At 49.0% G+C, this 23,716-nt stretch overlaps 1 long non-coding RNA gene across 5 annotated transcripts; it reads right to left on the bottom strand.

Moving 5' to 3' along the window:
- Window positions 1-1,857: 1,857 nt before the first annotated feature.
- LOC116595659 lies at window positions 1,858-22,224 on the bottom strand. Of its 5 annotated transcripts, XR_004287802.1 has the most exons (8): window positions 21,988-22,224; window positions 14,899-15,615; window positions 10,344-12,056; window positions 9,855-9,932; window positions 6,338-6,542; window positions 5,524-5,628; window positions 3,769-3,922; window positions 1,858-2,808 (listed from the first exon to the last, which is right to left on the bottom strand). It is a non-coding gene; the product is annotated as an uncharacterized LOC116595659 (long non-coding RNA). The 5 variants fall into 5 exon arrangements; XR_004287799.1 differs by having other exon boundaries at window positions 1,858-3,922; XR_004287803.1 differs by having other exon boundaries at window positions 1,858-3,922; window positions 6,338-6,537.
- Window positions 22,225-23,716: the final 1,492 nt, after the last annotated feature.

Here is a 23,716-nt window from a genome sequence, read left to right as displayed (position 1 = left end):
CTTCTGCCTGGCACCCTTCCTCCCTGCTGACAGCAGCAGGCTGAAGATGTGGTCCCTGGGCAGCAGGGACAGATCAGCTCCAGGCACGGAGGAAGCAAGCAGCCTCTCGAGGTGGCTCTGTGAAGGGGTCTGGGGCTGGGATATGGATACAGACAGCTTAGTCAGAAGCCATCAAGGCGTTAACTGATTTAGGAAAGGGGAGCTGGGCCAGGAATTAAAATCCAGCTTCCTAGAGTGCTCTGCATTGGAGGTGGGGTCTCAGGCCCCAGAAAACAGTACTGTAGTATCTGCTGTTTCTCATCTGAACCTTCTTGGCGCATATATTCCTTGGGAAATTCATGGGGACAAACTGCTTGAGTTCAAATCTCATTTCCTAGCTGATTGTATAGGCCTGAGAGAAGTTACTAAATCTCCCCATGCCTCAATTTCCTCATCTGTAAAGTGGCAACGAGGCTATTGTACTCATGAGTTTATACAGGTAAAGCATACTCCGTTCACGGCTAGCGCTAAGCTAACGTTGGCTCTTGCTTCTCCCGCTGAAGTCCAGTTTCTCCAGCAACCTGACCCTGTCAGTGTTCAATCTTTTTTCCTCAACGACAATTCTGTCATGAGGGTCGCAGCCCTATCCATCCAGCTGAGCAAGTCACAGAGAGGTCACCCCTGACACCGCCATCCTCTCCCCTCAAACCATCACCAAGTCTTGTCAACCTTACTACCTTACTGACTTCTGCCAAAGTCACCCAACTTCCTTAAAATCTCCCAGATCTCAGGCACCTGGGTGGCTGTCGCTTGGCAACTGCCTTCATCTCGGGTCATGATCCTGGAAACCCAGGATGGAGCCCTGCATCGGGCTCGCTGATCAGCTGGGAGTCTGCTTCTCCCTCTGACCCTCCTCCCTCTCATGCTCTCTCTCTCTCACACTCATTTTCTCTCTCTCAAATAAATATATAAAATATTTTTTTTTAAAAATCTCCCAGATCTCTTCTTCTCTCCTCTATAACCTTTTACTAGGACTGGACCAGCACAATAAGGCCCCTAACTGTAACCACTCCAACTCCTACTAACCGTTTCCACCCTGCAGCCAAAGAGATGCTTTGAAGTGCAGATCTGACTGAGCCCTCTCCCTGGGTTCTCTGTGCAGAAACCTCAAAACATATTTCACTCTTTTTCGGGTTAAAACCAAAATCCTAACACCATGCAGACTGCATCTGTTAGAATGTTTTTGGCCCCAACGTTAGAAAGCCCTGCCAAAATTGGCTTGAAATACAAGGTGATTTATTAGCTTCTTCAGAGGTAACTGGGGTAGTTCAGGCTTCAGGCATTGCATGATCAGGGTGCTAGAACCATATTCTGCTATTCTCTCAGTTCTGCCTTCTTTCCTAGATGTCAGCTGCATCCATAGCCCAGCTTCCTTTCAATTGGCCTCAAGTGGGACACTTCTAGAGAACAAAAAACCGAAGCAAAAATAGAACCATGCCCAGCCATGAAGTAAAATTCATTCCCTTCAGCCTGAGCTAACTGAGACCGTGTACCCATTCCCAACCAAAAAACTGCTAGTGATATGCCACACACCATGTCTTTCCATTCTCTGCTCCTGGTGGGAAATGAGTCCTTTACTACAAACACACATTGAAACCATGCTAAAAGATACCATTGGTGGGCGCCTGGGTGGCTCAGTGGGTTAAGCCGCTGCCTTCGGCTCAGGTCATGATCTCAGGGTCCTGGGATCGAGTCCCGTATCGGGCTCTCTGCTCAGCAGGGAGCCTGCTTCCTCCTCTCTCTCTCTGCCTGCCTCTCTGCCTACTTGTGATCTCTCTCTCTGTCAAATAAATAAATAAATCTTTAAAAAGAAAAAAAAAAAGATACCATTGGTTTTATTTTAATAATGCTCAACTCTGAAAGATATGAGAACTAACCATCAACCTTAAGGCTGCCCATTGTCCTTGATGATGGATCTGGGACTAGAGGTGCCCCTGGGAATGACCTCATGACAATAGGCAGTACGAGCAGATGGCTGAGGGAGGAAGACAGGAGACAAGGGCTTGCTGGCTTTCTCAAAGATGGACTTTGGATGGTGGAATGGAAAAGGTAAGAAAACGCTGCTGTAGTGTCTTCTGTGCCCCGAGATTGCATTCTCAATCTTCTCCTTGTTCTCTTTCTGAAAATGGACTTTGCCACCAAAGGAACTGAAAGTAGGGACTCAACAACTATTTGTACGTCCATGTTCATAGTAGCATTATTCATAATAGCCAAAAGGTGACAACAACCCAAATGTCCATTCATGGGCTAAACAAAGCATGGTCTATACACACAATGGAATATTATTTGACCTTGAAAGAGAATGACATTCTGATGCATATCCACAGGGATGAGCCTTAAAGATATTCTAAGTGAAATAAGCCAGATACAAAAGAACAAATACCATATGATTCCATTTATACAAGACTCCTAGAATAGGCGGTTTGTATAGATGGAACATAGAATAGTGGTTGACAGGGCCTGGGGGTGGGTACAGAATGGAGACTTATGTGTAGACTTTCAGTATATGGGATGATAAAGAGGTTCCAAAGATGGATAGTGGGGCTAGTTGTACAACAGTGTGAATGTACTTCATGCCACTGGATTGTACAGTTAAAAAATGGTCAAAATAGTAAGTTTTATGTTATATATATTTTACCGCAATAAAAAATAAGTACTCAGCTCATCTTCCAGGCATTGAGGGCACAACAGAGAAGTGACAGGAAATGCTCAAATAATGATAGTTGATTGATTGGTTAATCAATTGATGGTTGATCGATGGTTAATTGCCTGGATAGAAGACATTTTTAGTGATATATTTTCATTTTGGTCCTGTTGCGGAAGAAAAAATTTTCTCTATCTTTCAAGGGATTTTTTTGGGGGGGGGCAGCTGGGCTATGAATTAAATTGACATGAGATAGATTAGCAGAAGAAAATCAAATTTAAGTACATACTAAGGGTCTCCATAGGAAAATGAGGCCCACAAGAAGTCAGGCAATTGAGGATTATAGGACACCCAGAGTTAAGGAGAAGTGGGGAGGGATCTGGGACTATAAAGGGAAGAAAGACAATTCAGCCACCCGTAGTCCATATTATGCTGTGGTTACCTACGGTGATAGCTCCCTTGCTGGAGGAAGTTGTCTATCTAACTTGTTGTAAGCCATGAGGGGAAGGTTGAAGGTTCTTCCTGAGCCTTCTGTTTCTTAAAAATAATCAGCCTACAATAATCTACGTACCAAAGAGACACATTTTGGGGTGGTGAATTTTGTTCCCTACTGTCCCATGATGATGCTACCTGTGACGATGAGGAGACTTGGGCCTGCTGTGGACAGAGCCATGAGGCAGCCGTGTGAGAGAGCCTGCCCCTCCCACTCCTACAGGTCCCCCAGTCCTGCAGGCGTTGTGTGAGTGAGGCGTGCCTTCATCTATTCTCCGCAGGGTGGACCCACAAAGAGGGGAATTTCCTTCTGTCAGGAAAATAGTGTGAGGAAACAGAGCTCTCCTGCTCTTTGAATGGAAAATGTCTCTTTGCCACCTCATTTTAGAGAGCTGTCCCTTTCCCACCTCACATTGCCAGAGGGATGACAGAACAGCTGTCACCAATTGGGTCTGACTCATTAGTTTATCATCTCTCCCCACCCCTCTCCCGAACCCCCTCCCTCCAAACCCACCCACCCCGAAAATGCCTCAGCACAGTGGACTATTTTAAGAACTGAATTCCCCGTCGGCATGGCAACTTCCTGGCTGTACCTTTCGTCATAGCTGCCTGGATGGAAGAAAAGCCACCTTTCACCAGGGCTCCAGCCAGCCTACAGCAAGATGCTTCATGGACCAGATGTGGCCAGAGGCTGGACATCGAGTGTAGGTCACAGATCCTTCTTTGAGTGTTTGCCTGTTTTATAGCCTGTTAGCAATGCAAAAACCATTGTTAGCTGACCGGCCACACGAAAACAGGCACCCCAGAAGAAAAGGCCCCCCAAGGACTGTAGTTTACCCAACCCCTGTTGTAGGACAGGGACAGGAGGTGCTCACACTTGCTGGGTTTCTCATTATGGAAGTTTGAAAGATTTGGAATGGTACAGGGGCGACCTGAGTAAAAGACGGGAAGGGAGTTATGGAAGGACAATGTGATTCAACCATTTTTAAAAATTTCCCCCAAATACCTATGTTTTTATTATACTTTAAAGGTTTATCTATAGTCTTTTTGTGCTTCAAAATGAAAATCTTAAGACTCTGACATCTTTACCATATCCCAAATAAGGACTGAGGCTTATAATCTATTAGTTCCTTTTATAGAAAATGGTTATTTATTTTGCAACCTCTCATCATTCTTCACAAAGACCAGATTTTCTTCAGATATGTGGGAAGAGGGTTTTGAATGTTTTTTTTCTTTTTTGCCTAAAATTTTTTTTAACTCCAGGGGCACCTGGCTGGCTCAGGTGGTGGAGCATGCAACTCTTGATTTCAGCATTGTGAGTTCAAGCCCCACGATGGGCATAGACATTATTTTATTTTATTTTATTTTTCAAAGGTTTTATTTATTTATTTGACAGAGAGAGAGATCACAAGTAGGCAGAGAGGGAGGCAGAGAGAGAGAGGAAAGCAGGCTCCCTGCTGAGCAGATCTCCCGAGCTGGGCTTGATCCCAGGACCCCCTGAGCCGAAGGCAGAGGCTTTAACCCACTGAGCCACCCAGGCACCCGTATAGATATTATTTTAAAAATTTTTTAGTTTACTTTAAAATTTTGTGTTCATTATAGGAAAATTTAAGCATACTTAAAAAGAATAATAAAATGAACTCCCATGCTTCCACATACCTGACATTATTGGTTCATTTTTAAAGGGTATTTCCATGTAAATTAAAGAAATGGTTTGTACTTTCTTTTTTTTTTTTTTTTTTTTAAGATTTTATTTATTTACTTGAGAGACAGAGATCACAATTAGGCAGAGAGAGAGGGGGGAATCAGGCTCCCCGCTGAGCAGAGAGCCCAGAACCCTGGAATCATGACCTAAGCGAAAGGCAGAGGCTTTAACCCACTGAGCCACCCAGGTGCCCCTGGTTTGTACTTTCTTAAAACATGGATTAAAAGGGGGAAATGATTTGCAAATAGAGTTGAACAGAATCCAGTTCTAGGCCCTGTCTGAAAGTGATTGTCAAGGGGAGGGGTAGGAGGAACATCTGTAGGAAAGAAAAAGGGGGGTCGCTCTTTGATGGTTACCATGGAAACCACTAGGTCGAGTTTGTTGATGGGGCAGTGAGGTTCCTGCTAATGGACTCTGGGTCAGAGCAGTAGGAGAAATCTTCAGGCTGGTCCCTGAGGATATCTTGCTGAATCTGGAACTCCCTTCCACTCCCCAATCCTGTTCCCAGTATCCTCACTTTGAGGATACTTTCATTCTGAATTTCTAGGGTTCGATTAAAAAAGAGACACTTTGGCATTTCCTTCCTCGATTTTAGGGCTTGCTTTTTGTGTTGAGGAAGCCAGAGTTGAAGTTGCATACTCACTTTGAGGAGTTCTGAGATTTGATAGCAGACCACCTGGAGTCCTGTTCACAGCCATAGCGCGGGGGTGGAGGTGGGGGCGGGGGCGGGGGCGGAGACGCTACATCCCTGGAAGAAAGCCCCGGAAGGTGGAGGGTGGAGGTCTTAGGATATTGACCCCCACCCCAGAATGCAGGAAATACACTCCTGGAGAGCCCGGAATCCAGCCTAAGCCTTGAGATTCAGGGGCTGTGGATTCACTTTTCCCCTTTGGAAGGAACTTGACCCCAACGTAGAATATCCATCGTTCGCCAATGTCCAGGGCTGCTTTAGCCATCAGATTATTTACTGTGGGGCATGCCAGTAGGAAGTGGAACTTTGGCATCGTGCTCCTTGGACTTGGGTCCAAGCCGCAGCACATACTATTTCTACCGTGACAGACTGCCACCTACTAATGGGCTTGGTGGGGGAAACGAATACAAGATAAGCGGCAGGCACAGAGGCAGAAGCAGGCTGGAATTACTCATCCAGGGGTAAACATGAGCACGGGGACAGACAGAAGGCCGCCGAAAACCGAGACAGATCCTCACAGGGACAGGTTCCCAGAACTGGGATCCCGAGAGACTCGACTGAGGTCTTTAACTCTAGTTACGCCTCGGACTCCTCTGAAAAAGGCTGCACCGACGAGGGACGGCCACCAGGGGGCGCTCGGGCCCGGGATCTCGGGAATCCAGGGTGGCGGAAGAGAAAGGGGTGGTGCGGAGTGGGGGCGGGGGACCGGGGAGGAGAGTGTTAGCTAGCGAAAGGCAAGGACAGGTACCTCCTGGAGCTGCTTTACCTGTCCGTACGTCCCTACGAAATCAGAAGCTCCTTGAGGGTAGTGTCTGTGATTCGTCCCTTACTTCCTCAACTGCACGAGTCCCTTGTCCACACTCTAGGTTTGCTGAGCACAGGCAAAGGATGCTTTCTCACTCTGGAGGGCGGGAAGGGAGGACCAGGAGGAGGGATGGGAAGGGCCGCGGGGAAGCCTGGAGGTAGCTGTTCTGGAAAGGGGTGAGAGAGGTTAGCTTATCAGCAGGGTGGAGCCCAAACGCTGGCGGGGGAAAGGGAGCTTTACTTTGGGGGTGGAGCCTATAGGACACTATAATTTGGGGAAGAAATAGGTCGTGGTTCTCCCACTTCCTGATTTCTGGACTCCTTTATACTCGTAAATATTATTGAAAGAGGCTTTTATTTATGTGGGGTCTACCTCCCCAAATTTTCCATATTAGAAATTAAAACGTAGTATTTAAAAACACTTACTTACTTAAAATTACAATATTAAACCTACCGCATTAACACAATTTTAAAAATAACTGTATTTTCGGGGCACCTGGGTGGCTCAGTGGGTTAAGGCCTCTGCCTTTCGCTTGGGTCATGATCCCAGAGTCCTGGGATCAAGCCCCCGCATTGGGTTCTCTGCTCAGCGGGGAGCCTGCCTCCCCCTCTCTCTCTGCCTACCTCTCTGCCTACTTGTGATCTGTCAAATAAATAAATAAAATATTAAAAAAAAAAAAAAGATAACTGTATTTTCAAAAACAAAACAAAACAAAATGTTAGTGAGAAGTGTGGCACCGTTTTACATTCCTGCAAACTTTTAAAATGTTTAGCTTAATAAAAAACAGATGGAGTCTCCTATCTGCTTTTGGAATCACTCTGTTGTGATATCAGAGTTTTCCCCAAGCTCACAGCTTCATACGGTCATGAGAAGATGTGAGCGAAAAGGCAAATAACATTTTATTATGAAAATAGTTTTGACCTTGTGGACCCCCTGCCCATTTTGATATTAAATAGAATATTATTAACTGCATACAGTGTTATTTTTGGATAAGAATGCAAAGACTTTTGGTAAAACAAAGGTTGCCTTTGGTGAGAGCTAAGGACTTGAGAGTCAGGCTGCCTTGAAATTCACCCACTGGCAAATATGTGGCCTCCATGGCCAGTGGTACCAGAAAACAGGGCCTCAGCTGGTGTAGACACATGCCTGTTTAAACGTCCACTCGCATCTGTGGACGTTAGAACTCTATTACAGCCGACTTTCTGCTGCCTGCTGTTCTGAGTGGAGCTGGAAGAACCGTGACCAGACTCCCTCCGTTGAGGCCAAAAGCATTTTGTGGCTTCTTATCAATTCAAAAAGATTTCAAAACAATGCCCCACTCACTTCACACCTGTTAGAATCACTGTCATCACAAAGATAAGAGATACTGAATCACTATATTGTACACCTGAAACTAATATTACACTGAATGTTAACTAACCAGAATCTAAATAAAAACTTTAAAAAAAAAGATAAGAGGGGGCGCCTGGGTGGCTCAGTGGTTTAGGCCGCTGCCTTCGGCTCAGGTCATGATCTCAGGGTCCTGGGATCGGGTCCCGCATCGGGCTCTCTGCTCGGCAGAGAGCCTGCTTCCCTCTCTCTCTCTCTGCCTGCCTCTCCATCTACTTGTGATTTCTCTCTGTCAAATAAATAAATAAAATCTTTAAAAAAAAAAAAAAAGATAAGAGATAATAAGCGTTGGCAGAAGATGTGCAGAGAGAAAGGAACACTTATGCACTGTTGGTGGGATGTGAACTGGTGTGGCCACTGTGGAAAACAGTACGGAGGTTCTTCAAAAAATTAAAAGTAGAATCACCACGTGATCCAGCCATCCCACCTCTGGGGATATATCCAAAGGAAATGAAAGCAGGACCTCAAAATAACAAAACAAAACAAGCAAACAAACTAGAAGTGCCTTCCCATGTTCATCGCAGCATTATTCACAATAGCCAAGATCTGGAAACAACCTAAGTATTCAGCAACAGATAAACGGATATATATAGACAATGGAATATTACTCAGTTACAAGAAAAGGAAATCCTGCCCTCTGCAACCGGGATGGATGGACCTTGAGGGCATGAGGCTAAGTGAAACAAGCCGGGCACAGTAAGACAAATACTGTATGATATCACTTATATTTGTGAGATCGAAAAAAGCCAAATGCAGGGCACCTGGGTGGCTCAGTGGGTTAAGCCGCTGCCTTCGGCTCAGGTCATGATCTCAGGGTCCTGGGATCGAGTCCCGCATCGGGCTCTCTGCTCAGCAGGGAGCCTGCTTCCTCCTCTCTCTCTCTCTCTGATTGCCTCTCTGCCTACTTGTGATCTCTCTCTGTCAAATAAATTAATAAAATCTTAAAAAAAAAATAAAAAATAAAAAAGCCAAATGCAGAGAAACAGAGTAGAATGGTGGTGACCAGGGGCTGGGGGGTAGGGGATGTTGGTCAAAGGGAACAAACCTTCAGTGGTAAGATGAGTACGTTCTGGGGACCTAATGAAAAGCATGGTGATTATGGTTAATAATACTGTATTGTATACTTGAAAGTTGCTGAGAGTAGATCTTAAATGTACTCACCACAAAAAAGAAATGATAATTATGAGACGCAATGGAGGTGTTAGTTAATGCCACGGTGGTAGAATTATATGTATCAGTGTATCAAACCAACACATCACACACCTTAATGTTTATGTCAGTTATATCCCAGTAAAGCTGGGGGAAGAAATAACACAATGGCCCCAGCCTCTCTAAAGCCCCAGGCTGGCTCTGGGAGTCCGTTCAGAATACCCCAGTTTGAATGAAGAGGCAAGACGTGCAGAGACTTGCAGAGTCAAGTTACAGATGGGGTAAGTTTCTTTCCAGTTAATTCCCTCCAAGGACACCTAACGTGAATGATTATCCTAATCGTCTGTGGAATGGCTTAGGATACGGATTCCTGGTCTCACAGCAGATCAGTCAGGGTTAGATGCTAGATTTTAAAGCTTGAGGCCCATTCTCAACCCTCCTCTAGCCCTGTCTACTAACTCTATAAAGACCCTCTGTCCTTAGTTACCTGGCAATCACCTGGGGCACGTCTTTAAAATTTTTGAACTCCCCAGGCCTAACCCCTAGAAAGCCTGGCACCCAAGCTTTGGTAGATCTGGGGTGGGCCCCAGAGCACCTTGGGAACCAGCAGCCCAGATCATTCTGATACAAATGACTGAGGGTCACCCCTTTGCCTTCAGGTTGTCCCAGCCTGTGTGTTACAGTCTGTGTGTCCCAGAGAGATTCTAGGGCCCAACTCAGATCGTTGACAGCCATATTTCCTTACCCTCTGAACAATTGCACCCTGTCCTGGGGGTCTAAATTTAAATTCCAGGGTTTACAAGTCTCATTCGATGCCAGTGACCATCTTCCTCCCCAGTGCCAGAACTATACCTGCCACGAAGGTCCCCAACTTCTCAAACTCTGTCCAGGCTGCCCAAGCACTACCTATACCTACGTATCCCCCAACATGCACACCTACCTCCACACTTCTCATGCGGGTGTGGGTCAATCAATGTGTTTCCAGATGGACACACATCTCGCTTTCAGAGGAGTTCAGCTAAAAGTGCAGCAGGCAAAAATGGAACAAAAAACACAAAGACACACAAAACCCATTCAGTTTTCTTTATACCAGAAGCCCCGCATTTTCTCGCCCACTCATAGAAGAAGGAGCTGCTCCTCCTCCTCCTCAGCATTCCCATCAGCGTCCCCCCCACCATCTGAATGGCTATATGGCTGTCTGTCATCTAGCTCACTTCCTAGCAGGACTCCTAGACCCTGGCTCCCTAGGGATAGTTCATGGGTCCCCAGAATCTGTTGGGCGCCAGCCATTCTCATCCCCTGCTTTGCCTCTGGATTCACATTTACTTTGCGTGGCTCACGTTTATGAATATTAACTCATTTAATGAATTGCGTCAAGCATCAAGTCGTGATGGGAGGATTTTTTTCTCAGTTGTGTCTAAACACGCACCAACAGTTATGCAGCTTGTTTTGTGGTGTCCTTAGTAATCCCTGCCCAGCATTATTCATTTTCTGCTGTCGTCTGTACTCTATGGGAACCATCCACAAAATCTGGAATGCTTCACTGTCAGCTTTGAAGACTCGGATTCTGGGAGAGACATGGCAAAAATGACGAATGCACACAAAGCATGGCTTTCTCCCAATTCTGGACTCCCTGGCTGCTCCTGGGCCCGTTACAGCTGAATTTCTGGGGGGTGGGCCTGTGCCTCCCCAGGGACTATAACTAGCGGTCAGGTTGAGGAGCACTGCCCTACTCCCTCCAAACTCTTAGAAACATCTTCCCTTCTGCACTAATGGGTCGTCACCAGCTGGACCCTAACACCTGACCTTTACTGCTCACCTGCTTGTATCCACTGACCTTTGTCCCACATTTTTCCTTAAGCTCTTCTTTCCATCTTTATCTCATTGCTCAGGCAAAAAACCCAAGAGGCCTGGCATCCCATGATGGCATGGAAACAAAAACTACCCTTCAAGCATCAATAGCTGCCCAGACAGAGAATCCCAGCTGGCCCAGACCACCCAGACCAGGCTGAACTTAACTCCCCACACACAGCTGTGCAGAAGGACCTTGGAGGGAACCATAGAATGACTGATGGTTACCTTAACCTCATTATAATACTAAAATCTTCACCCAAGGAGGAGCACAAGCCTCATTTACATAACCCACAGGACAGGTACAGGCCTGTTTCCTGAAGGTTCACGGCACCATCTTGTGTCCCCCTCTACGGAAAATGACAAGGCTCCTCTTTCTGAATATTCATCCCGAACTTCAATAAAAGGAACCCATTCACTCTTGCTCGGGGAGTCAAGGCTCTGGAAATTATTCCCTGTGATCTCCTTATTTGCTGCAAATAGAGTCTCCTTTGTGCGACAACTCCACCTGGTGTAATTTCTGTCTGTGACTCACCAAGGAGCGAACTCATGTTAGTTCAGTTACAGGGCGACTTGGTTTGGAAGTCATCCAGAAGAAGTTGGTTTCATCCAAGGGGGAAAAAACCTATCAGAATGAAGTCCTTGCAGGAGTTCAGGACATATCGGCCCAAATATGCTGCTTGGGTGTATTGATCCTTTTGAGCTGAAGGCACTTGAAAAACAGCAGATGTGGGGAGAGGTTCTCCCTGAACTGCCCTAATCTGCCTAAAGACAGAGCCTCCGAAAGGAATTCCATCGTCCTAAATCCCCAACCTGGGGGCTTCATCCACCAGGGAAGACTGACTCCTCTCCCAGGAGAGCAGGCTACAAGGCCACAGCACCCCTAGACAGACGCTGTCACACCCTCATAACCTCCCATCTGTCCTTCTGAGGGCCCACTCTTCTTTCCCCAAATCATTTGCTCTCCCCGAAGTGACCTGCATCTCCCTCCTCTTCCCTATGAAGATGGTATATAAGCTTTCAAGTGTCCTCTCTTTTTCAGGTGTTCGCTTTTTTTCCCCCCTCTGTGATGCCCTTGTCCGTGTAATGGTCAAAATTAATAAATATGTATAACTTTTCTCCTGTTCATTGTCCATTGCCGATTTATTTCACAGACCCAGCTGTTGAATCTAGGGGGATAGAGAGACAGTCTTTCCTCTCCTACATCCTCATTCATTCTTTCTTTCTCTCATCAGATAGATATTGAGCACCTACCTTGCCAAGTCGAATGCCAAGGGTTAGAGATACTAGGCTGAAAATGAAATAAAGATCAGGCCCTTAGAAGGTGTCGTGGAAGGACCAGACATTAGACCTGCATTGGTAGGAAGAGCTCGGCTGGTTTCCCGGTATCCTGGTCCATCTTGGTGGACTTCAGGAAAGGAAGGTTCTATGAGTGACAAAGGACTTTTTTGGGAGAAAAGTATTCGCGCATGACCATTTCTCAGCACCTCTGGGAAGGGCAATTTCACAGAAAACACAGGTTCTGTGTCCTGTGGGTGCCAACATTTTTAAAGTACAGGCTCTTAATTTCTTCATATTATTCTTTATATGCTCTGTGGAAGGCACTGCTATTACAGATCTTCCCCGACATAAGATGGGATTAATCCCTGATAAACCCATTATAAGTTGAAAACATCCTAAGTCAAAAATGCACATAATTCATCAACCTATCGAACTTCACAACTAAGCCCAGCCTGCCTTAAATGTGCTCAGAACACTTACACAAGCCTACGGTTGGGCAAAATCATCTCACACAAAGCTAACTTTATAATAAACTGTTGAGTATCTCACACGAGTACTGTACTGAAAGTGGAAAACTGCATGGTTGGATGGGTGCCGAATGGTGGTAAGTGTGTCGGCTGTTGACGCTTGTGGTCACGTGGCCCATGGGGAGTTGTAGCCGAGAGTGGCGCTGAATATGACCAGCCTAGGAAAAGATCCAGATTCAAGATTCCAAGTATGGTTTCATTTTTTTTTTTTAAGATGTTATTTATTTATGACAAAGAGAGGCAGTGCAGGGAGCTGGAGAGGGAGAAGCAGGCTTCCCAGCAGAGCAGGGAGCCCAACTTGGGGCTTAATCCCAGGATCCTGGGATCATGACCTGAGCCAAAGGCAGACACCTAATGACTGAGCCACCCAGGCACCCCTCAAGTACAGTTTCAACTGAATGTATATCACTTTTGCACCACCGTAAAGTCAAAAATTTCTAAGTTGAACCATCGTAAGTAGGGGGCCATTGGTACCCCCATCTTACAGACAAGGAAACTGAAATGCAGAGAGAAGAATTCACTTGTCCAAATCCCTCAGGAAGAAGAGCTGGAAGCATACCTTGGGTCTGTAAGAGCTGATTTTTTTTTTTTTAAGATGTTATTTATTTATTTTGTAGACAGTGAGAGCACATGGGGGGTGGGGAGCAGACTCCCTGTTGGGGCTTGATCCCAGAATGCCAGTATCAGGACCTGAGCCTGATCAACTCTGGCGCCCCTCCAGACACCCCTATAAGAGCTAAGGTAAGCCAGCTCTAGAAAGATGGGCTTCAGTGAAGGAGCTCGTGAAAACCTACAAGGCCATTTCACTGGCATCTCCGTGGGGCACCAAAGACACCAGGTGCCACCAGCAGAGCTTCCAGCTGGGGGCTATTGGTGTCGGCAGTGGTGGGAGGGGGTTTTGGAGCTGGTGTGGGAGACGGTGCTGGTGGCCTCAGCTGTCCTGGTGGGCAGCCAGTGGGCACCTCATGGCATAACACTTACCATGTGCCAGACACCACCTAAGTACTTAGTATGGATGAAATTCAATTTAATATTTATAATTCCCATTTTTGCAAATTAGGAACTGAGTCCCAGAGAGGAAAGATAACTTTCCGAGGTCACATGTCTGATCAATATGGAGTCAGGACATGAGGCAGGGCGTGTGGACTGCTGGGCTTGTGTGCTTCAGAACTGTGCTGCCTGTCCAACGAGTCTATAAGGGACGTAATATCCTGAGGCGTGCTTCTTCTATGGGTCCCTCACCCCAGGAAGGGAGAGGGGAAGCGTGACAGTTTGCAAACGTGGCTACAGGACTCTGTCGCGCCTTCTTTCAGGAGATGAAGTCCACTCTGAGCGCATGCTTGGCCTTGTGACTTGCTCTGAAGAGCAAGAGAATATCGCAGAAGCGAAGCTATATCAGTTCCAAGCCTAGGCCTCGAGAAGCCTTGTAGTTTTGGCTATCCCCATCCTCGGAACCCTGCTGCCATGGGAAGAAGCCCGAGCAGGCGAGCCTGCTGGATAAGAGACGCAGGGCCCTGTCACCCTTTCACTCCAGCAGAGCCTCCCCATCACCCTGCTGTCTTGAACTATCCTGTGACCTGCCACCTCACCACAGACACATGAGCGAGCCCCGCAGAGCCTGTCTAGAAACCACCTGCCCATCCACAGAGCCATAAATAAATAAATGCCTGTTTCTTGTTCTAAGCCGCCACCGAGCAACTTGTTAGGTAGCAATAAATACAGCAAGAAATACCTCTAAGAGAGGGAAGGTATGAGGTTGGAGGAATTCCCACCAGGCAGGATGGGTAAGTAGAAATCCTTCAGGCAGGGAAAAGAGATTCAGAGGAAGATGCTGGGGGAGAACGGGCCCTTTTCCCGCTTCCACCAGGTGGAGGAATGACAGTACTTTTCTGGAGAGAAATTACAGATCATCAGTGAAGAAGCTGAAAGCAGGAGTACTCTGCTACCTTTGGGAAGACAATCCCTAAGCAGTAAGAGGGGACAGTCTCTTTGGAGGGACAGTAGGGTTGCAGCTGGGCAGAGAGGGGAGCTCCTTCCACTCTCCCTGGGATCCTGCACTGGGAGGCACGGTTCCACTCCCTCCCTGGTAGCAGGGATCCAGACAGTAAGCTGCAGGAGCCTAATCTCGAGCAGCTGCCCTGAGAGTGAGAAGTGGACAGAAGGGAGAAAGGTTTAGCATGTACCAGGGACAAGGAAAGCGGGAGCCAGCTGATCTGGAGGGAATGGCCGCTGGGGGAGGCGCGGCCTAAAATAACACCGCTGTTCAGAGTACCAAAGGATGCCGGGCAACAAACACTACAGAGGGGAAGATTAAATGATACTTACTAAATGTCCTCACCATCTAAAATGTACATATTATGGTACAATCATGTCTTTTTGGTGTTCACGTTGGTAATTTTTTGACAGAGCCTGTCATCTGCCCTTGTTTTGAAGGGTCACCCCTCCTCCTCGAGGAACCTGAATTTTAAAAAGAATCAAAGCCTGCAGGTTAAGGGAGATGCTGCATTGGTAGAATTTCAGGCGGTCATTCAAAGAGCAACAAAGGTTTTTCTTTTACGTGGGCCCCTTCCCTGGGCTCTTGGCCTCAGTGCCAGCCACGGAACCACAAAAAGGGGGCCTCAGCGTCGGACGCTTTCCATGACCCCCTCCCCTTCCTCCAAAGTTGCCCCAATGTTTCTCAGATTTGGGGCAGCAGCTCTGTCCCCGGTTCCGAGCGTGGGAGTAGGGAACGGCCGCGCCCGCGCGCCGCCGCCAGAGGGCGCTGCGCAGCCGCCGGGTGCGTCGCGGCCGCCAGGGCGTGTGGCCTGGCGTGGGCATTTTTGTGTTGTTTAAATGCCAGCGTTTACTGCTCACTCTTTTCCCAAACATGTTTCTAATTTACCCGGTATCTCTTCTACGTGAAAAACTTGAGAAGAAAAAAAAAATTCATACTTAACTTTCGTTCCAGGGTGGGCAAAGGGGTTTGACACCGAATGCAGTTTTGTTTCAGAAACCTCGGAGACTGGGGCCGAGCAGCCAGCAAGGGCTCCCCAGACGCTTCCCCTGGGGGAGGACAGAGACACTCAGGAACGAGCACACCGAACCCAGCCCCTGGAAATGCTGTTGCTAACCGCCGGCGAGCTCGCCGTCTTGCCTCTCCAAGGGGAGGATGGGTTTCGGGTCGGGCTCTGGAGCTGGTGTCCGCGGCCCGCCGGAGGGGCCACGTCGCGCCCCGAGCTCCCGCGGGTCCCCGGGCGGTGTGCGGCGCTTCGGGGAGCGGGGCGCGCGCGGCCGGGGCTGCGAGGTTCCGCGGGGGAAGGGGGAGAGCACTGCGGACGCAGGGCGAACTTGGGGAGGCAGAGGGCAGGAGCTCCGGGACGAGCAGAGGGGGAGTCCGGTCTGATGTGGGAGGTGGGTTGGGTTCCTCGGTTCCTGGGGCTTGGGTGGAAGCTAACAAGCCTGACCGCCACATATAGAAGGCATGGGCGAAACGACCCAAAGAGCTTTTTGACTGATGGGAGGTCTCAGGCAGATAAAGCTCCTAATCCCTGGGGTGGGAGCTGGGGTGAGGCTCTGGTGGGGGAGTGTCTTGATTGGCGGCTGGGTTCTGTTTTTGAGACCTGAAAAAAAAAAAAAAATCCCCTGTCCCCTGGGGAGATTTCTCAGTCACTTTTCTCCTGCAGGAAGCTGCTTCTTGTTGGAGCCTCCTGGGATTGGCAGAGTTAAAATCCTTTAACCCAGGATGCCTTGGGCCTTTTGTTCAGCTCTGACAATGGAATTGGGTGGAGGGGGCTGGGAAGGCAAGTAGCTGGGTCCGGGTGTATCCATGGGGTGGGGGTCTGGTAAAGCTGTGTGCAGTCACTGTGTGAAAAAGAAGCAATTTAGTCGTGTGTGTGTGTGTGTGTGTGTGTGTATTGGGGGGGGAGGGTGTAAGGGAGTCCAAGGCATAGGGCACCAGCTCGTTAACACGTGTATGAGTGCCTGCTGTGTGCACTCAGCAAACCCTTAATTACTGAGGGAGACCTTCCAAAACTGGGAACTCAATACTGGTCCCTAAAAGGTTGGGTAATGGGTTTTTCTTGCATCTGAAATCCGAGGGAAAAGATCTCTGGCTCCCCTGGGCTCCCAGATTCTTCTAGATGTCTTTGTCTTCTAAAATCCTGCTCCCACAGGACAGCACTTAGTTAAGGACACTCAGAAATGCATACTCTTCAACCATATTCATCATCAGAAAACTGTTGCTTTGAATTTATCATGCCCTTGTCTCGTAATCCTTAGCAGCACCCACTAATTCAAGGGACTTGGAGGACTCTGTTCAAGCTCTCTCACCATGCAGACTTTTCTTCCCCAGCTCCCCACGGGCATTCCCCTCCTCCTCCCAAGCCAGCCTGGCCCCTCATGGTCCCTTGGACAGGTCTTGAATTCTGCAGCCTCCCTGTATAGCCCTGCCGCTCTCTTCCTGGGATACTGACCCCATCCCCCTCTTCACCGTCTAGCTGGTCACATCCCTGCTCCATCCAGTTCTGGCATCAGCAGGTCAGTCAACAGGCGTTTACTGAGAACCCATTACATGCAAGGCATGTTCTGGGCCTGGGGACTACATCAGAGATCAAGACAAATATGGGCCATGAGGATTTTATGTTTAAAGGGAAGGGAACAGAATAGACACAAAGCCAAACAATTTCACTTGTTGATAAGGACTATAAAGAAGCTAACGAATGTGCTAGAGTAGGGGTATTGGGGGTGGAGTGGGGCTGATAGTGCTGCTTTAGTTAGACAGGGAGGGTCTCTTTGTGGAGGTGACCGTATGGATGGGAAGGAGGCAGCCCGGTGAAGATATGGGGAAGAGGGCTCCAAGCAGGAGGAATAGTGAGTGCAAAAGCCCTGAGGCGGGGATGCACTGGTAGTGATCTGGAGACACCATGGAGACCACTATGGCTGGGACAATGGGAACAAGGAGATTTGAGGGGCTCTGGGGACATAGGCAGGGGCTAGATCATCAGTCCTTATGGGACCAGGTAAGGAGTGTGAGTTTTATTTTGGTTGCAGTGGGAAGTGTTTGGAGCCCCTTAGCTGAGAGTGAACAGATTTCATTCACTCTTTAGAAAAATCACCCTGGCTGCTTTGCAGAGCACAGACTAAGAGCTGAGGAGTTGAGATGCTGTTGGGGAAGTCGTGGCAAGAAGAGATAAAACCAGGGTGGTGGCTATAGAGATAGTGAGATGCAGTACTGATTTCTGGAGCAATTCTGGAGGTATAGTCCATAGGACTTATTGATGATCTGACCTATGACAGAAGAGAGGAGTTAAGGATGATGCCTCCCTTTTTAGGCTAATTGGATGGGGGGAAGGGATGCCCATTTTGGGGGAAGAGGTGAATCCATAGTTCTATTGTGGCCATGCCAAGACCTATCAGACATCAGCTGGACCTGTGGAGGCAGGTTTGGGTCTGGAATTCAGGGATGTCTTGTCCTCAGACTTAAATTTGAGAAGAACCGTGTAGATGGAATTCAAAGCTATGCCTTGGATAATTTCATTTAGGGAAAGAGTAAAGACAGAAGGGAAAGGGCTGACACAGAAGCCATGTCAACATTTAAGGATCTGGTAGAAGGAAACCAGCAGAGAGAACTGAGAAGAACAACCTGTGAAGTTGGGGGAAAAAAACCACAAGATTGGATTATAAGGAAACTGAGTAAAGGAAGTATTTCAAGGTGGAGGATGTATTGGTCTGCTATTGCTGGGTAACAAACAATGACAAAAATCTCAGAGGTGTATAACAGTAAATATTTCTTTTACTCACACATCTGTGGGTCATCTGGAGGTCAGTGAGATGTGGTTGACCTTGGCTGGGCAGCTTTAAGCTTCATTTGGGTCCGAGTCTGTTCTATGTACGTGTCCCTTATCATCCTTGTACCAGCAGGGTGGTTAGGGTACGTTATTTCCCATGGGGATAACATTGGCAAAAGTACGCAAGTAGAAACACAGGATGCCTCCTTTGGCCAAGGCTTAGAACTGGCGCCATGTTACTTCCTCCTGTAATCCATTGGCTGAAACAGGTTATGCCACCACGCCCAAAGTCAAGGGGCAAGAATGTATACTCTGCCTCTAGCAGGACGGACTGCAATATCATACAGAGATAAATATGGTCACAGGGCAGAGTGACAAGAACTAGGACCAATAATCAGTCCACCACAGCATGTTTAAACATGTTCAGCGCCACTGGGAGACCAGAGGAGACAAGGACCATGAGCTGGCCAGTAGTTTAGTCAAGATGTGGGTCACTGGCCTTTTTAGTAAGAGCTATTACAACAGAATGGAAGGATAAAAGCCCCGTTGGGGTGGGTGGAGGTGAGAATGGGAGGTGAGAGAGAGGACTGTCAGTCTAGAGACAACTCTCTCAGGAACATTTGCTCTGCAGAGAAGCTGCAAAATGGAGTAGCTGGCAGGAGACATGAGGCAAAGGCTAATATGTTTTTAAATTTGGGGAATTAAATCCTGTTTTATTGGGGTGCCTAGGTGGCTCAGTCTGTTAAGTGGTTGCCTTTGGCTCAAGTCATGATCCTGGAGTCCTGGGAATGAGCCCCATGTTGGGCTCTCTGCTCTGCAGGGAGTCTGCTTCTCCCTCTCCCTCCACAGCTCCCCCGGCTTGTGCTCTCTCTTTCTCTCTCTCTCTGTGTGTCAAATAAATAAATAAAATCTTTTTTAAAAATTTAAATAAATAAATAAATAACTCACTCCTGTTTTACTTTGATGGGAAGGATCTAGCAGAAAGGAAGAAGTCAACAATGCATGAACCAGAGGGCATCCATATGCTGTGAAAGGGGAAGGGGCCCAGGGCCCAGATGCAGGGGCTGGCACCAGACGGGTGCAGAGAATGCAGAGCTGCAGACATTCTGGTGGCTTTGGTGGCAGCAAGATCACACAGTTGGTCTGATTGTACCTATTTTCTCTATGAAGGATACCTAAGGTCACACGGAGAGTGAAAGAGGAAGGGTTTTGAAAATATGCAGAGAGAGGAGAAAGTGTGAAGTTGTTGCACTGTGGAGAGGGAAAAGAAATTTTCTAAGAAACTGTAGTAGGATTGTCAAGCAGTTCAAATGCCTATTTGAAATTTACGGCTGTAAATTTGAAGTGAGTCCATCTAGAGCAGCTGGGGAATTTTCTTCCAGCGGTGCGCAACTGCTCGGTTGCAGGTGTGAAGTAAACAGTTTGATTTAAGCACAGCTGGGTTTTCGCCAGGTGAATATGATGGAGAGAGACCAGTGGAAGGAAGTTAAGAATGTTTGCAAGGGAGATTTTGTGTGCTGGATCATGAAATCTCAGGCGGATAAGAAGGGAAGACCAGAGGGGAGACACAGAGTGCAGGAACAGGAGCAGGATGGGTTGGAGATCTCAGGTGAAATGGAGAGACTGGAGGGGGCGGTGCCTAGGTGGGTCCAACTCCTGATTTCAGCTCAGCTCATGATCTTGGGGTTGTGAGATTGAGCCCCAGGGCAGGCTCTGTGTTTTGTGAGGAGTCTGCTTGTGGATTCTCTCCCTCTCTCTCTTGCTCTGCCCCTCCCCCCACTCTCTTTCTCTCTCTAAAATAACAAATGATCACATTTTTTAAATGTTTATTTATTTATTTATTTTAAAAAATATTTAATTTATTTATTTGACAGAGAGAAAACACAAGTAGGCAGAGAGACAGGCAGAGAGAGGGGGAAGCAGGCTCCCTGCCGAGCGGAGAGCCTGATGCAGAGCTCGATCCTATGACTCTGGGATCATGACCTGAGCCAAAGGCAGAGGCTTTAACCCACTGAGCCACCCAAGCACCCCAGTACTTTTTTTTTTTTTTAAAGAAAGACTGGATGGGGTGTATTGGAGGGCTGGCCGGTGGGGGGGCGTGTCTTTGAATCTGAGATCTTGGGGTGGTGTTGATAGTCATGGTTCCAAGGTCCAAGGTATAACCAGGAAGCTAAGGCAGGGCAGGAGAAAATACATCACTAGGGCTAAGGCAGTTAAGGGAATTAGCGGTCAAAGCGTTGGGATCATTAGCACCTTGCTGAGGTCACCAAGAATGATGACAGGGTAGGAGAAGAGCCTGGTGCCCAGTTCACCAGGGAACAGGCAAAGTGACCAGGAGGATGATAAGGTGACACTAACTAGGAGAAGAGGTAGGTAGTATGTATTCCAAAAGAGCTGGGTTTCTGAAGGGGGAAGAAACAGATTCCAAGTTTTCATGGTCAGTGTGGACCACTTTCGCATGGCCTGAGGGAGAAAAGAACCTCCAGTGGAGAGAGCTATGGGAAGAGCTGGGTCCTCAGGGGACAGACAGGCTCTAGGAAGAAGGAAGTGAGGGTCCTCCTCTTGGAGGTTTAGAGTAGAGGCCGGGGTATAGTTTGGGAGGGCAAGGAGGGGAGGGGGGTTGCGTGGGGGATGTTCAGCAGTGGGGTAGGGCTTCAGGCTGGGATGAGTGGGCAGAAAGCATGATGGGTCTGCTCTCCCTGCTGTTGGAGGCCAACAAGGAAGGTGTCAGGGCACCCGCACCCGGCCACTCTGTGGAAGCTTCCCAGATTACCCTGGGGAGCAGGAGTTGGGAATAACAGACTTGCTTTTCCTGGAACCCCCATAACTTTGGTTGCTCGTGATTCTCAGGCCTTATCACCCACTTGCAGGTGTCTTCGGCGTTCTTCAATGTGGATTTCTTATTCCCTCAATGAGTTGCAAGTTTGGACAGGAACCCCAGATGTGCCTCTTTGCACCACTCAAGTCCAGCACAGCGCCTGACATGAAGTGGGTGCTTCTCAAATGTTTGTTGATTGAGTTGGATACAAATGAGGTAATGGTTCCCTTTAAGGCCCAGAGTGGGGGCCGTCGTCAGGCAGTGGTTGGGGGGGGGTTCCTTCTGCCTGGGGTCCCCACCCTGCCCCCACCGGCCAGCTGCCACACGGCCGCCCCTCCCCCTCCCCCGCAGCCGCAGCCTGCAGGGCTAGTAACCCGACGCCCGGCCCGCTCCCCCGCCCAGCCCCGGCTCCCGGTGGCCAATGGCTGCGGCCAGAGCCTCCGCGGGGAGCCTCGGGGCCCTGGCGGCGCCGCGCGGGCCAGGCTGGAGCTGGGGCACCCGGAGGCGAACGGCTGCCCGCCTGCGCCCAGAGCGGCCCGGCTCACGCCCCGCGCCGGGCTCCCCAACCTACAGGCGCTGGGCGCTTCCCTCCCAGGTCCCAGCTCGGACTGGTCCTGCTCCCCGCCCCAAGCGACCCGGCGGTCAGGGCCGACTGTGGAACCCAGAGGGCCAAGTCGCCCCTCTCCCCCTCACACCTCGGCCCAGGAGTCAGGACACTTGACTTGTCGTCCCCCCACCCCCACCCCAGGGCTTTGACGCTGAGAGACCTTGGGCAGTCACGGGATCTGAGCCTCCGTGTCCTGTCTGTGGTTGAGGCTAGTTCTCACTCACCTCTCAGGGGGCCGGTGAGAGGACCCAATCAGTGAAGGGCGGGAAAGTCCTCCCAGATTAGCTGGAGGACAGGCCAAACCCAATGCATCGTGACCTGTCCCCACCTGCCCCCGAGCAGATGGGAAGTCAGGTCCGCCCACCCACCATTCCGGCTCCGCCCACCATCCAGGGAATTCCCTGGGTTCAACGGAAGAGCCCAACAACGCTTTCCTGAACACCCGCAGTACATGCATTTCCTGCAGCTCCTCTCTTCTGAGGCAGAAGGCAGCTGGTGGGGTTTAGCAACCCTGGGGGAAAGGGAGCTCGAAATATCCGCCCTGCTGGCAGGATGGAACACAGGCAGGGCACCCTTCCAGCTACCTATTTTATCTCCTACATACTTACTGGAGTGTAAGACGTGTAAAGAGGAAACCCTCACCAACAATGGCTTTTTCCTCCTCGAATAATTAAAACTGCACACTCCTGACAATCACTGCCCATAGGCCACAAAAACTGACGTGTCTATGCAAACCTTTGATCATAGTATCCCAAAGAAAAGCAACCAAGAGCTCAGGAAGTACATTATACTCTGCAAGAAGAGGAAAAGAGGAAGTCTTGGTTAAGGATACATTATTCTAACATTCACAGCCTCCCCAACCCCTAAAGTAGCAGGGCATTGCTGATGGGCATGAGGACACACGGTAGGGAGGCTCCCCTGATTTCTTCGTTTCTGTGTCCATGTCCTGAACAGGCTCCCAGGTGGCTCCTGGAACCTGCAGCCTTGGCTCACACCCTTTCTCTGCACTGGGCTGGCCACCCTTGGATACCTTGTCTGGGGCACAGTGTCACAATGATAAGCTGTTCTCTCTTCCCCGGGACTTAGACTCCAAGGGCCCGGCAGCCCCATCAGGTGCTCTGGCTGAATCCAAAGGCAGGAAGTGCCTGGGAACTCCATGAGGGCATCCCCAAACAGGGAAAGGGAGAGGTGCCCACCAGCCCAGGCCTGATGTTCTACAGGCTTCCTGAATCTATTTGCTTCCAGACCCTTGCAGCCTTGCCAAGCCCTGTGTGAGAGATCAGAACAGCTGGAAATTTCTAGCAGGAAAGCACCAGGTGCTGAACAGGTCTCAGTCTGACTGGAACTGGGGCCGTTTGGGGTTGGCATTCTTGTCTTAGCAGGCAGGCAGAAATTGCTTGCTGGCTCTTGGAAGAACAGTGCTCCCCCTGAGCCTTTGCTTGGGGCTGCAGGAAACCCAGGACACAGCGCTGGGGACGGAAACTAGGAGACTCTTCCCTTCCAAGCGCTAGTTCCACGACACAAAGGGCCTCCTCTGCTGGCAGAAGAGGATGGGCTGACCAGGGAGGGCTGGGACTGTCACCCAGTCAGAGCCAGGCAGCTGTAAATGAAACCCAGGCCTAGAAGGCTCAGACAGGCACTCAATCTTTCCCAGAGCCAAGAAATCCTGGCTAGAAACTTGACTACGGAGCAAGGAAAGGCACCGGGAAATACTTGAAACCAGGCGAGACCCCTGGTAATGTTGGACTCTTGACAAACAATGAGCTGAGCCAAATGCCGCGCCCCCCCCCCCCCCCCCCCCCCGCCCCGGCCTGGCCCAAACACAAAAGCTGAGCTGGCCAGAGAGGACCCAGGGGAAGTGGTGGAGGAGTCGGGAGGGACCCAGCAGGAAGAGGAAAGCAGGAGGTGCGGGTCATTTTTACCCTGCTCAGAGCTCTCCCACAAGCCAATCTG

The sequence above is a fragment of the Mustela erminea genome, chromosome 7 (assembly GCF_009829155.1).
Source record: "Mustela erminea isolate mMusErm1 chromosome 7, mMusErm1.Pri, whole genome shotgun sequence".
NCBI lineage: Eukaryota > Metazoa > Chordata > Mammalia > Carnivora > Mustelidae > Mustela > Mustela erminea.
The sequence above is the reverse complement of the archived record's forward strand: the minus strand, read 5'-3'. Positions and strand labels throughout refer to the sequence as shown.